The following is a 15,812-nucleotide window of genomic DNA, read 5'->3' on the forward strand; positions in this document are numbered from 1 at the left end:
AGTAATGTGTTGATAATGTGTTAACTGATGATGAATCCATTATTCTCGTTAATCAGCCATGTTTACACATAAGATGAGTCACAGGATTTTAGTTTTGACTTTGCAAGAACCAAAACACATCAAATAAACACCACCATCACACACCGACACTCACAGACAGAGAGCAGGCTTTACATCAGTCAGACTGAGACAGTATTAACACACCGATGGAGAAACGGATCACAGAGACACACTGAGAGTCTTACAGCATCAGATTAGCGTTCAGAGATCCTCAATATCCAGATAAGTGACTTGGCGCATCCAAACACACTGCTTTCCATTTTACTCAGGTGGTTTTCACACTGGGTCCGCACTCAGCACCGGTTCTGTTCTACTGACTCCTCTCCTCTTTATTCCTCTTATGCAAGAGACGAGGCTAAAAACTGACATTGGATGCCTGTGATCTTCAGGCCCTCAGGCAACACTGCATTAAAAGCAGACATATGTCTGTCGTATGTATGTATGGTATGAGGGTTCATTAGTACACATGGCATGGGTAGCTTGTACATCTGGGAAGGCATCATTAATGCTGAATGATATATACATGTTTCAGAGCAATATGCTGCCATCCAGACTAAATCTTTTTCAGGGAAGGCCTTCTTCCTTTCAGCAAGACAACGCCAAACCACTTTCTGCACATATTAAAACTGCATGGCTCCATAGTAAAAGAGTTCAGGTGCTAAACTGGCCTGCCTGCAGTTCAGACCTGTCTCCCATTGAAAACATTTGGCACATTATGAATCACAAAATACAGCAAAGGAGACCCCAAACTGCTGAGCAACTGAAATTGTATATCAGGCAAGAATGGGACAACATTTCTCTTTCAAAACTACAGCAGCTGGTCTCCTCAGCTCCCAAACGTTTACAGAGTGTTGTTAAAAGTAGAGGTGATGCAACACAGTGGTAAACACGCCCCTGTCCCAACTTTTCTGAAACATGTTGCTGACATCAAATTCAAAATGAGCATATATTTTTTCAAATACAATAAAATTTCTAAGTTTCACCATTTGATATGTTGTCTTTGTACTATTTTCAAAGAAATATAGGGTTTCCATGAAATTATCCTTGCAAATGATCGCATTCTGTTTTTATTTCCAGTTTACACACCGTCCCAACTTTTTTGGAGTTGGGGTTGTAAGTGTTGTGGGATGATCACAGCAAGAGCTCTTGGGTTCAAATCTACAGTATCAAGGTGAGATTAAACACTGAAGCAATGGTGGGACTTGGGCATAAGCTGTTTTTGAGAAACAGAAAAGTGACAGAAAGTGAGACACAACTGGAGAAGTATAGTTTCAGAATAATTCAGAGAGTGGGGGGAGGCATGGTGTTAAAAATGTGTGATCAATACACAACATCAAATGATAACTTTTACATTCCGACAGTCCATGAAAACCTGCTTGGACCCCTTAATTGCTTTTCAGAGTATGTTTAGAATTGACAGTATAGAAATATTTACAGAAAAATAATGAATATGAGGATCAGGGCCATGTAACTGCTACAATATAGGGGGGAAAGCTACAAAATGAACATGATGTATGAAACCAATGTTGTTCGTAGAGTTGTCTTTGGTAGTCTTTAGCATGTATTATACATTTAGATAAGGAGTAAGTCATCATGCAGGAATAAGGAGCTGTGATGACTCTTCCTTGACCCTTGCTACGTGAGCTTATCTGCAGGGTGGTTGTCCTGGTCACGACTGGCTCTCCTCCACCATTTTTCTTCTGATGGATGGCGATGTGGGCCGCTCTCTCACCCTGCTGCTGCGCTTCTCACTCCTGCTGACTTCAGCCTTTCTCTGGCCACCTCGAACCTACAGATCCCTGAGTCCACTCTGACCAGCACCCCCATGCTAACATGGCTAACATGAGCAAGACCATTATTAGCATTATAATAGGACAAAGACAAATAGATTAAAAAACAGCTTCTTTTCAAAAGCCATAACCGCCCTGAACTCGGATATGCTCTGACTTCATAGTCTATTTTATTTTACTATTTTACTAATTTATAAATGTGCAGTACTTTACAAGGTGACTCTCTATGCAATACTTTTATAATGTGCAATCCCACACTCCATAATGTGAAACATAACACATGCACCTCAGACTGTGCACCTTACCCCCCTTACACCCCCCTTCCCCCCTCTCTCTCTACACGCTGTTTGCACTGTTATTGGAGATGCTTTAATCTCATTGTACATGTGTATAGTGACAATAAAGGCATTCTATTCTATTCCTTGTGTCTAGTTTCAGTTCCGCGTCAGTCATGCCTTTCCATGTTTCATATCCTCTTCTGTTAATAAGTAGCTCTGCTCTTTCTCAAGCCCTGTGTGTTCTCCATTGTTTTGTTCTTTCTCAAGTTCCTCCTTCATTCACTTTGGGAAAATCAGAAATGGAGTAATTATCCAAAGTCCAGTTTTTCAGTTGCAGTCTGCTGTATCCCTGTTGTGGTGTGAATTGTAAGGAATAAAACATTTAGAAGTTTGCTGTTATAGAAGAATGAGCAACGATGCAGCCGGACACAAAGCGGAATTACTGTTACCATGCCGAAGTGCTTCTTTTTCAATAACAGTACATCTTGAAGTGATTTATTCCTCTTATACCACCACAATTTACCAACTAATATTATTTTTATTTATTAATTTATTAAATCACAACAGGTCATATTTTTATCCATTTATAATTATATGTAATGTTGGGGAACATCTTTAGAACAAATTTGTTTCTCTTATCACTTTTATTATAGCAGCTATAGAGGTCTTTCAGTTGACATCACAGATTTTTGTTTCTCATGCAGCGTCCACCATATTGCCGGGCAATCAAAGAAACAGCTGTGACAGTTAATAATGAAAATCGAGATGACTGCAGTCAGTACAATCTCTCTGAAATGATTAAAATTTTATTTTATACCAGCAGATTGCATTAGATCCAAAAGCTGAAACATGCAGGCATCACAGATCCATATAATTTACCCACAAATGTATTTATTTATTATTTATTCTGCACACTGCTCTGTGTGTGTGTGTGTGTGTGTGTGTGTGTGTGTGTGTGTGTGTGTGTGTGTGTGTGTGTGTGTGTGTGTGTGTCCGTGTTCACAGCTTCAGATGGGTTAAATGCAGAGGAGGAATTTCACTGTGCTTGAGAGACATGGGACAAAAATAAAGGCTGCTTCTTCTTCTTAATTTACCCACAAATGTATTTATTCCACTTGAAATGCATTCGGCAAACCAGATTTGGGATCAGGTAAATTTGGGAGCTCATACACAAATTTCTTAAATTCCTGCCCATTCGCCACTAGGCTTCTAGCATTCCACTGCAATATAGTTAATGGAATTCCCATCATCCTTCAGACTGTGATGGTCCATCCTGTCCTTCTGATAGCTTTTTCATCACCTCTTCCACAGGCACACTAGCGATGTCCAAATGTGCCTTTGCAGCTTGCAGTATTATCTTAATGCGATCTGTACGCGTAGTTGCTTGGGCAGAGCAGTTAATAACCTTAATTATAAAAGCTAGAAAATCTCTCTTCTCCACCTGCATTGTAGGCCTATCCCCTCTCACTAGGGAGTCATCCCTGCCGTTCATCACCCTGCATTGATGCCTCGTTCTGATTTACCCTCTCATTGGTTGCAGGCCCTCTTGCTTTGACCTGTTTAACAGCCTCTGCATATGACACCAGGTTAACTGCTCTATATGTTTGCACCTCCTTTTCCTCCTGCTGTTTTACACAACCTTGATATGCTGCACTATGTGCCCCACCACAATTGTAACATCTGGGCTGCACTCCCTCCTCACACTGCCCATAGTCATGATCTCCTCCACATCTACAACATCTCCTTGCCCCTTTACAGACTGCCGCAACATGCCCCAGCCTCTGGCACTTAAAGCCCCTCAAAGGTGCTGGCACATATGGTCTGACTGGGTAGCAAACATATCCAATCATTACTCGTTTAGGAAGCTGCAGTTCACAGAGATGCAGCAAGATGGTCATACTTGGAACCTTTTTCCCTTCCTTGCTAGTGTAGAACCGAGTAGCCTTCATTAGTGTCTCTCCCTTCATACAAATTTTCAGTACCTCTTCTGAAATATTCGTGGGGACACCAGTAATGACTCCTCTTACTCCATCTCTCACCCCTACCTCCATACATTCCACATCCTCTTTCCCCAGCTTACGCAATCGTAAAGCCTTGTGTTTTTGCTCGCTAGACTTACAGAACACTATAACCTTGTTGTTGCTAATATACCTCGCTAATGCCACCTCTCCAAGAGTTCCTTTAATCAACTTATGCCGCTTTTCCACTACAAATGTGGCTGTGCCGTGCTGAGTCGAGCTGAGTCGAGCTGAGTGGGGCTGTTGGCATTGCATTTCGACTACAACCGCGCTGAACCGTGCTGGCTGGAAGTGGGTGGACACATTGGGTGGAGTTAGCGAAAGTGGGTGGACGTCATGTGATGTCGTTAAGCGGCGCAAACAGTGACATCAGTGATCTTTTAAGCGGTAGTCTCACGACCCGGATAGTAAACAATAAACATGGAGGACATGGAGTCGTTAGTGTTGCTGGTCTTGGTTCTGTGGCTTGTTGTCACCGACAACGCCAACAGATACTGGCAAGAGCGTATAGATGAGGCGAGGCGCATAAGGCTTCAGAAATTCTCGTAATTTGTAATTCTTCTTCTTCCGGGTTTGCGATGTTTACAGATCCCAGCATGCTCGCGGGGCGTGTGTGGGCATGTGAGGCAGGGGCGTCACTAGACCCAAGACCATACTGGGGCACAAAAGGGGCACAGGAAATGTATGCGAGCGCGCGAAGCGCGCGAGCAAAAAATTTTGCACTATATTTATATTTATATTTTTTATATAATATATATTACATTTTATGTAATATATATTATATTTTATGTAATATATATTTATATATTGATATTTATATTTAGAAACGGCCTGCTTAAAACTAGTCACTAGAGCTGTAAAACTCAAAATGATTACGAGGACACTGAATCCAGGTCAATCATTTAATAATAACAGTGTGTGTGTGCGTGTGTGTGTGTGCGCGCGCGCGCGCGCGTGTGTGTGTGTGTGTGTGTGCGCAGAGCGCGTGCATGTGCAATTGAAATTCGGTTCAATAATTCAATTACAATACTCAACTGGACGTAGCCTCCAAAACAACAGTTGTGTGTCATTACGTTAGGTGGCTATCTTCACACAGTCCATCACAAAACTATCAACGCGATCTGGCAACACGCAAACTGAGGGCTCGCGGCTTGCCACGTTGCAGACGACGGAATGAATGCAAACTTTTCAATATCCCTTCGTTTCAAACAAAAAATCAAGACAACACGAAAACAATGTCCCAACACATATTAATTCTACAGCGTTACAAAAATGACAGTGGAATTACTGTCTACTAACCTGTAAACAGTTGAAAAACACGGAGAGATGGTTTCCCCTGCTCTGAATTTCATTGCATCTGAGGGCTGCTGGAGTCTGCGGTCCCCATAGCAACCAAGATGTTACTCATGTCACGCGCACACTTTTTTCACATTGCTTAGTGTGCGCGAGGCCAGCCAAAACTACCAATGTAAAAGCATTGTAGATGGTCTTCTTCGCGCATCGGTTAGCCTACCCCACGTTATGAATTAATTAAATTGCAGCTATTCCCAAGTTTAAAATTCAGAGCGTTTCGTCACTGGATTTTTTTTACTGGGGCACTACAGATCTATACTGGGGCACGTGCCCCAGTAAAATACCCCTGGCGACGCCGATGATGTGAGGACACTCCTCCTCACCAATCAGTGCACAGGGGAGTGTCTGCTCACGCCCCCAGCCTCACTCGGCTCGCTTTGGCTCGCTTCAGCCCCACTCCAAAACGGTGCGAGTTTTGGGGGCTAAGCAGGGCTGAAGCGAGCCGAGTCGTGCTGTTTTTTGGTAGTCGAAACGCGAGCCGTGTCGGGCTGAAGTGAGCTGAAAAAGGGGAGTGGAAAAGGGCCATGAGTTAACCTTATTGGGTTGGAAATGTCATGTTTAGAGATATCCACATTAAATGTCACCAAAACTTTTAGTTCTCCTTCCTCAAGTCTTCTACCTTTACTAACTAGGCTTTCGCCACCATCACCACTTCCCCTTCTCTTTCTCCTTCTTCCCCCTACACCACCACCACCATCACCACCACTTCCCCTTCTCTTTCTCCTTCTTCCCCCTACACGTCCACCTCCTGGACCCTGAGATTCCTCCTCCATTTCACTCTCACTCAACACCTCCAGCTGGTGTCTGACTCCCGACCTCAGCTCCTCAAACCTCTCCTCTGCACTCCAGCCAGTCAAACCCAGTCAAACCCAGTCAAACCCAGTCTGCTCCAAAAGGACACTCGTCTATTGTGCTGATCCGGTTCAGCTCGTGACACCAGCAGGTACAGTTTACCACCCCCCGGATCTCACATGCGCGCGCAGTTTAACAGCCAAATCACGCCTTTTGTTCTTGTTTCTCTCGCAAGATCTGACAACGCCCCCCGCCCCCCTCCCCCACCGCCCCGCCCCCCACCATTCATTAGAGGGAAAAATGCGGGAATAAAGTGAAAGTGCGGTTAAACCGTCTCTCCCCTGCAGAGCTGGAGCTGCTCTGTTTCTCCTTTACAGTAAGTGATCTTTTCTTTCACATCTAATTTTACTGCACTGTGACTGAAATAAAGAGCAGAAGTGTTTCATCTGAACATTACATTATATTCTCATCATATTACTGCAATATTTTATTTTTTAGGGAATTATATTTTACATTTTACACGATGACTCACCCTCTCTTTGTGTGTGTGTGTGTGTGTGTGTGTGTCTCTGTGTGTGTGTGTGTGTGTGTGTGTCTCTGTGTGTGTGTGTGTGTGTGTGTGTGTGTGTGTGTGTGTGTGTGTGTGTGTGTGTGTGTGTGTGTAAAAGCCCAGATAATTTGAATGGACTTAAAAAATTCGAGGAATCCAGCTGCCTTAAAAAAATGAAGTAATGTTGTTGAATAAAAACTTGAGTGAATTAAACTTAACCGCTTGAAGGGCTCGAATTGTTGTTTTAAACTCAACACACTAAAATCCCACACTGATTTAACTCCAAATCATTTGTAATATCAAATGCTCCAATTACTCCACTGAGCATCTTCAGCTAAAGTCACTCACATTGTAAAATTTGTTAAATGAAAACATTTAAATAAACAAAAGACAAAAATACATTCTTTTATTTCAGTTGAGAAATTTTTGTATCTGAAAATAGAACATGAGCATCAAGAAACATCATGTCTTGCCTTGAAACCTTTCTGCAAGTTTTTCATCCCAAATTCTTTTTCACAGAGTTTTCCAGCCAGGTTTAGAAGCTTTTCAGGAGCTCTTTCACTCTTCCTGCTGCTTTCACAAAGAACTGAGGAATCATTTCATCCCATAAATATGGAAATGATTTTTATTTTATTTCACTGTGACACCGTTAATCATCTTAAAGACCCAAAACTGTTTATAATGTTTTCAAATATTGAGCCTAAAAACTCGATTGAACAGCTTGATTTTTATTTGCAGTCGGTTTATAACCTTGTGTTCATGTTAACAGCCATAACGTAGATGTTCCTCAGCGTCCACCCTGGGTCGCTCTCCTGAGGTCGCCAACAAAATCTGCAGTAAACAGTCAACTCCAGCTGAGATCCGAGAAGAAGAAGGTAATGCCCCTGTGATTAAAACTGCTTTTTATTGGAGGAGAAACTCTCATTCAGTGTATTTACAGCATTAATGCTGGAGTGACGTGGTTCTGCCTGCAGGTGGCGTCACTCAGAAAGCTGACAGCAAAACCTGAGCTTGAGTTTATAGTTGATCCAAAGCTTTATTTTTAATCGGTACAGTATCGCTGTAAACAATCTTTATTTGTAACGGCGTAGCGAGTGCTGCGTTTCCACAAATCTGTTTCTGAAGGTAGAGCAGCATTTCAGTTCCTTCATTTCTGTGAATTCAGGAAGATTTTAGTGGATTTTGGTGAATAAATATTTCATCGCCTCACTCTGACACACTGGTTTGTGTTCCACTAATTTAACTGTGTGTGACGTGGTGTTGGTCCTCACTGTACAGATGGGTCGTCGCAGGCCAGACAGGTCCAACATGGGTCAAGGTGAAGATCCTCAAGGTCCAGAAGAGTCTGAAGAGCCTCAAAGTCCAAAAGACTCTGAAAATCCTAAAGATCCAGAAGATTCTCAAGATCCAGAAGAGGAACCTCAGACAACCACCAGGAGAAGAAGATCTCTGATTATTCCTCCTATTTTCTCCTCAGAACTCCCACCTGCTGCCAGTGTCGAGGAGAATCAGGACACAACACCATCATTAAACACCATCACTGACCCCAAAGAGGAGGCAAAGTCAAATAATGTTCTCAGTGTTTAAACACAGACAGACCAGAGAGGACGAGAACTTTAAATAGAAAAAAAAAATTTAAAAACAGCATTAATTGATGAAATATTTTTTAAAAACTAAATTCACTGAACTGGAATCTTTCTGAGCGTCTGAATAACTGTGGGAACTGAAACAACACAATGGCAGCTTTAATGAACACAGCATGTGTTCTATTTTTCTGTGTTTTTATATTTTTGTATGAGTTTATGTGCAGTTTTTGATACTGAATTTTTCATATAAAATCAATGCATGCAATAAATCCACTTCCTGTATGTGAGATTTTTTTATTAGATATTTTTTAGAACAGAATTCTCGATGGCGGCACAGTGGTGTAGTGGTTAGCGCTGTTGCCTCACAGCGAGAAGGTCCGGGTTCGAGCCCCGGGGCCGGCGAGGGCCTTTCTGTGCGGAGTTTGCATGTTCTCCCCGTGTCCGCGTGGGTTTCCTCCGGGTGCTCCGGTTTCCCCCACAGTCCAAAGACATGCAGGTTAGGTTAACTGGTGACTCTAAATTGAGCGTAGGTGTGAATGTGAGTGTGAATGGTTGTCTGTGTCTATGTGTCAGCCCTGTGATGACCTGGCGACTTGTCCAGGGTGAACCCCGCCTTTCGCCCGTAGTCAGCTGGGATAGGCTCCAGCTCGCCTGCGACCCTGTAGAACAGGATAAAGCGGCTACAGATAATGAGATGAGATGAGATGAATTCTCGATATATATTTAAATGTAGTGTTTTTGGTGTCTTTCATATGTTTAGTTTATCGAGTTCTCCACATTCTCACAAATCAAAAAAGTTATTAATGACAAATGAAATGTGGCGGGGAAAGGAACAGGACTGACGTCCCAATGGCCACCGAACCCCTACATGCTAAAACACGGTCATATAAAGATTACACTGTCAAAAATTACACCACAACACACCATAATAACAGCAAACATAAAAAATGTGCTGATACTAATCAGTGTACATGTTGATGAATAAATATGAGATATGAAAATGTAAGTCGGACACATGGCACCAGGGATGTAGTGGTAAAAAAAGAGGTGGGTAAACTATAAATTCTGTGATGAGGGGGAGCACGGCGCAGTAATGGCCGATTCATATTTAACGTAAGCAAAGGCGAATGCAGGGACACCATGATGCATATAGTGTTTTGCGACAACTTTTCTGACGCAACAAAGACATACACGTGTGGTGCATGCCTCTTTCCTCATTTGTAAGTGTGTGTGTGTAAGTGTGTGTAAGTATGTGTGTGTGTGTGTGTGTTGGAGAGAGAGATAGAGAGCGTGTAGGTAACTGATTTTGCATGTATGCACGTGTGCATGCATTTCTCTGTACTGTATGCATAGTGTGCATAGGAATGAGTGTGTGTGTGTGTGTGTGTGTGTGTGTGTGCGCGCGCGAGTGTGTGTATGCATGTGTGTGAGACCAAGGGTTCCCTCAGGTCTCCGCTCAGCCGCTATTTAATTCCTACATTAATCTAAAAATCCCTGTTAAACAAGAGACCAGAGACAATAACTAGGGTTGAGGTTTATTAAATCTCAATAATCAATTAAGAGAGAAAAATAAAGTCTATAGGAAACAGGCTGAATTATATATCAACAGTAGGCCTCTCTGAAAAATAAATCACATCATTAGATCTGGCACTGGAAGAATCTTAACTTTTGTATGTCTAGGTAGCTCAACACGGAACTGCAGCAATTCAAACAAAACAAAGAATCATAACAGCACTGAACCTACAGGATTTGTAGCCACCCTACGAGTAATTTTATCACAACAGTGCCCAGAGAGTTTCTTTGTCTATTGGGTATTTTAGTGGGCAGGGCCGTGTCCGTGGATCTGTAACTCCTCTGTGCTTCACCAGCCAAGATTTCACATACGCATTTGGATTCCACTTTATCAATGGAGGGCCATTCAGATTCACAAACATTAATGATGACACTGTCTGTATCAACACCCTACACCTCAGGGGAGACACAATGATGTTCATTCAACTGAACCCTCGTTCACATTCTGCATTGCTCACAGGTATCAGGGTGAGAATATTGGTCACTGGGGACAGGTTTTGAGGTATCACACTGGAGTCCTCTTTGTAATCCCTGAAGCCTTCAAGCACTTTCCTGGGGTCAAGTCTGAAGCGATGTGCGAGTTCCTTTATGCAAGCTTCTCCATACTGCTCGTGTAAGGGAACAGGCCAGTTTTCTGGATTGAGAACATTAAAGTGATGCAGCAAGTCTGTATATTGAGCAGTGTTCTCAGCTGACACACCAGGGTGTCTGCTTGAGGCAGTGCTGAACAACCTGTCCTCTAGGTTCTCAGTAAGAGACTGAAGGAACACTGCTGAGTCTATCTGTCTCAACCTAGGACTGGCTGTTAAGGGAATGCCATGAAACTCCTTTCTCTCTGCAGCTGCAAGAGCATCCTGCCTTTTATCCCCTGGGGAGGTTATCATGGATGAAATAATGCGAATGGTTCTTCTCATAAGTTTGTCTGCTTTGGTGAGTGTCATTCCTCTTTCTTGCAAGTTCAGGGAGAGGTGTGCAATTTCCTCTAATGTGTCATACATTAAACCTAAATCACAGAGGAATTCTTGGGTCTCCATTTTGGTCATCAGGCCACTATACATAGCCTTCTCATTGTCCTCTCTTGTTCCATCCATAGCAGCAGCTCTGAAGTGCTGATGTAAGGCTGTGTATGAACTCCATACAGCCTTAATTGTTCTAAAGCTGCTAGCTGCCCATCGAACATCAAGGACCCTCCCAATCTTCTGCACATTTACCTCAAGTTCTTGTGCATGCTGAGCCAGTTCACAACAGTTCTTTTTGGTGACCTGTGGTAGAGGGTGTATATTTTGTCCAAAAATGATGTGAAATGGTTTACATTGTTGGCATGTTTCACAGTGTCACCTACAGCCAACTCCAATCTGTGGTTGAGGCAATGCCACACCATTAGATCTGGATACATCTGTCTTAGACGGGTGGCTACTCCAGATTTCCTGCCAAGCATTGCACTTGCACCATCACAAGCAAAAGCTACAAAGTTTGCCCTGATGAAATTTTCATCTCGTCCCCAAGTATTTAGGCACTGCAGTAAGTTATTTGTTATATCCTCAGCTGACTGGCTTTCTAGCTCAACTAAGTCAAGAAATATAGCTGTGGGCACATCATTTACTGTTGATGTTAAATACACCACCAGTGCTGATTTCTTGCTAAGTGTTGTGGACTCATCAATTAAAACGCTAAACCTCTGTCTTTCGTTAGTATGTGATTCATTATTTTCTTTCTCATTTGCTCTGCTGTGTGGTCAATTATGTTTTTAGCAGTGTATCTTGAATGGAGAGTGATTCCCATGTCAAGGCCATTCACTTGCTGGAGTACCACCAGGTCTTGATAGTCAGCGTATGGCCTGTTTTTCTTTGCCATATGGTAAGCTGTTCGAAACAGTGAGGCTGTCTTGTCTACTTCCCCTTCTACCTGTTTTTGAATGGACACCTCAATTGTATTTTTTTTCTTTGTTAAATCTTCTGCTGCCATATGGCTTTTTGACATTGCATGTTTGTAAATTTTGCTCCGCAAACATGATAACTGATATTGCCGATGGCCATTGTGGCTGTATGTAACTTTTGTTTGAGACCATTTGTTTGAGAGAGACATTCCTGTTTCTTTAAACACTCCAAGGGATTTGGACCTCCTCTCCAGTATATCGAGGAGGGCAAGGGGGAGGGATGACTTACACCTTGCCCACTTCAAATGGTAGGCTGTCAGAGTAAACTCTCTAAAGCTTTAGCATCACCCACTATTTATCTTACAATAGGCTACATACTGAATTTGGTTTGTAATATTAAATGTCAAAAGTTACGTGAGTGACTAACAACTTCATGTGTCTACCAGAAACGTCATTTAGCCCATGCTGACAACGGGTTTTAGTCATGATCCATCAAACCAAAACGTCTGGGAATTGACCTAAAAAAACGTGAAGTTTAGCATTCCTTTTGGACTCACTTTGACGAGACGTTTTGCTGGCATTGGCAGGAGGGGTACCGCTCCGACGCTTCAAAAATCTCCTGATATCCATTTAGCTATATCATCTCTCCACACTCGTAAACAGTGACAGTAATCGATCTCGCAGCCTGCTGCTTCCTGCTGGATGCCGCAAGAGGGCGATCAGTCGTGCAGAAATTAATTGGAAGCCTCCGTAACTGTATCTACATAGAATAGGAGGCGTATAGGTGCGTAAAGTATATTTAGATGTGCATAAACTCTGCTTGGAGGAGGTACATAAACTATATGTAGAGGTTCGTAAATGCTATTTCTGAAATTTGGGAGGTGCGTAAATGGCATTTACGTGCGTTTACGCACCACTACATCCCTGCATGGCACAATATCAACACTAGATGACAAAAAGAGAAGGGGGGGAATAGATAAACAAAGGAAAGCTATCTATTCAAAACCAGATACTAAAATTGAATAAGTTCAATGAATGAACTGTATCATGAGGAAAATATGAATCAAACAATATCATTACATTTTCATTCACTGATATGAAATCTCATATGCAATCATGTTGATTAATTATTCAAGTTAAACTGTCAGCACGCAGGCACTTATGGATGGAATTGCAGGGGAGAGCGGGTGCGTCGCAAACTGGTGAAAGAAGCCAAGTCGTGAGATGAGAATCAAGGTCAGGTTCGTGCCAAAGGTCGGTCGATGTACGATCAGAATGTCAGAAGTAAACCGCAGTCTCAAAGTCAGTAAATACATTTAATTCAACTGGTGCTGGGTGTTCCTGGGCTGGTGTGTTTTCGGCCAATGGTCCCGGGATGGCAAGTTTGAGACATGAAACATGCGTGAAAGACGGCAGTGTGGAGGTAGCTCTAGTCTGTACAAGACTTTGTTGACCTGGTGAAGGATTCTGAAAGGACCGATGTACCTGGCACTGAGTTTTCTGCAGATCCCTCATCGATACCGACACTCTGTCCCATGGTGCATCTACAGGATTTTCACCTCTGTGCTTCTCAGCATACTCTTTGTATTTGCTAGCCATGTGTTCCAGACATTGGTGAATGCTCTCTCAAACTTGCTCACTCCTCTTGAACCAAGCGTCGACTGCCAGGACGTGAGTAGGTGAGTAATCCCACAGGAACAGTGGTGGTTGGTATGTTATGACACATTGGAATGGCGTGAGCTGAGTGGCTGAGTGTGCAAGGGAGTTCTGCCCATATTCTGCCCATGGGAGGAACTGGGCCCAGTCCTTGGTGTTTTCTAGGCAGAACACCCTCAAAAAGCATCCGATCTCCTGATTCGCATGTTTGACTTGTCCCTTAGACTGCAGGTGGTGTCCCAAGGTCAGACAAACCAATACTCCAAGCTTGTTCATCAAGCTAATCATGATGAAATTTTGGGTCCCTGGTCGCTCACAATATCCTCGGGAATCCTGTAGTACCTGAAGACATGGCTAAATATGAGCACCGCTGTTTCCAGGGCTGTGCAGAGACCAGGCAAGGGAATGAGGTTCAGTGCTTTCGAGAATCTGTCTACTATTACCATGATGACCGTGTTTCCCTGAGATTTGGTTAGATCTGTGATGAAGTCAAGAGCAATGTGTGACCAAGGTCTCTGGGGTGTGGGTAATGGTATGAGTTTCCCAATGGGTGGAGCTCGGTGTACTTTAGCTTGAGCTCAGGCAGAACAGGAGGATAGGAACAGATTTAACCCTACAGTATTAATTTGAGTAGCTCACCTGGAAAATATGGTATTAAACAAGTTTACTGGTGTTGCTCTTTACTGTGTATTCACAGAGGTGGGAGCTTGCAATTACTAACAGGAAATGGTGGTGTAGTGGTTAGCACTGTCGCTTCACAGCAAGAAGGTTCTGGGTTCGAGCCCAGTGGCCGGCGAGGGTCTTTCTGTGTGGAGTTTGCATGTTCTCCCCGTGTCTGTGTGAGTTTCCTCCGGGTGCTCTGGCTTCCCCCACAGTCCAAAGACATGCAGGTTAGGTTAACGTGGGGCAGCCTTGGGCTGAAGTGCCCTTGAGCAAGGCCCCTAACCCCTCACTGTTCCCCGGGCGCTGTAGTGTAGCTGCCCACTGCTCTGGGTGTGTGTGTGTGTGTTCACTGCTTCAGATGGGTTAAATGCAGAGGATGAATCTCACTGTGCTTGACTGTGCATGAGACAAATAAATGTTTCTTTAAAAAAAATAATAATCACCACGCTACAGTCTGAGCAACAATCAGAAACAGTGACATTACTACCACCTGCTGGCTAACATGAGAAACTACACTCTACACCACATTTACAGGCACACAGGGCTACTAGTAAACACATGAAACACCAGAAAATAATTTGAACTTGAACTTAACTGGAATGCTTGAAAATTAAACAGACCCCTATTTATACCTCCCACACATGCTGTTCGGGTGTCCTGTGGCTGGAGATGAGTGTGCCCAGGTGATCAGGTGACCTCTGTACTGGGGTGGGATGAATGTGAGACCTTGTAGGCATGCTTCAGGTGGGTTACAGGGTTGGTTCTGAGCCAGTTCCTTATCAATGTCTCATGAGAGAGTGTTCACAAAGCACTTGGGTGGCAGGATGGGTGTGGCTTCTGGGCTGGTTGGTGGAAACATGGAGTTGGGACAGAGCGTCTGCTTTGATGTTTCGGGACCCTGGACAGTATGCAATGGTAAAGTTGAATATTGTAAAGAACAGAGCCCATCGTGCCTGTCGTGGGTTCAAACATTTTGTGGACTTGAAGTATTCCAGGTTCTTCTGGTCAGTGAAGATGACAAATGGATGTGTGGCTCCCTCCAGCCAATGTCTCCATTCCTCCAAGGCTAACTTGATGGCTAGCAGTTCTCTATTCCTAATGTCATAGTTCTGTTCAGTGGGTGTCAACTTTCTGGGAAACAAAGCTACTGGATGCAGCTTGGGTCTGTTTCCATGGCGCTGAGACAGTACTCTGCTGACTCTAGTCTCAGAAGAGTCTACCTCAACAGAGAAAGGTTTCAAAGGGTCTGGGTGCTTAAATACGGGTGCTGTGGTGAAGGTTGATTTGAGCCGAGCAAAGGCTTCCTCTGCTCCCTGGTTCCACTGTAGATGCTTTGGGCTGTTTTTGAGCAGTGCTGTGAGGGGTGCCACAATGGTGCTAAATCCTGTGATGAACCGGCAGTAGAAGTTGGTGAACCCCAGGAAGCATTGGAGCTCCTTAACGGATGTGGGCATGGGCCAAGAAGTGACAGCAGAGATCTTGTTTGAGTCCATGCTGACCCCGTTAGCACTAATAACACATCCCAGGAACGAAATCTTAGAGACATGGAACTCACATCTCTCTGCCTTGACATATAGCTGATTTTCCAGGAGCTTGCTGAGAACTGACTTGACAGGCT

General features: G+C 43.5%; 1 long non-coding RNA gene across 1 annotated transcript; it reads left to right on the plus strand.

Moving 5' to 3' along the window:
- The first annotated feature begins 6,572 nt into the window (after nt 1-6,572).
- LOC132888522 (uncharacterized) lies at nt 6,573-8,700 on the plus strand. Its single transcript, XR_009654942.1, has 3 exons — nt 6,573-6,667; nt 7,611-7,716; nt 8,120-8,700. It is a non-coding gene; the product is annotated as an uncharacterized LOC132888522 (long non-coding RNA).
- The last annotated feature ends 7,112 nt before the right edge of the window (nt 8,701-15,812 follow it).

Source organism: Neoarius graeffei, chromosome 7 (genome assembly GCF_027579695.1).
Source record: "Neoarius graeffei isolate fNeoGra1 chromosome 7, fNeoGra1.pri, whole genome shotgun sequence".
Taxonomy (NCBI): domain Eukaryota; kingdom Metazoa; phylum Chordata; class Actinopteri; order Siluriformes; family Ariidae; genus Neoarius; species Neoarius graeffei.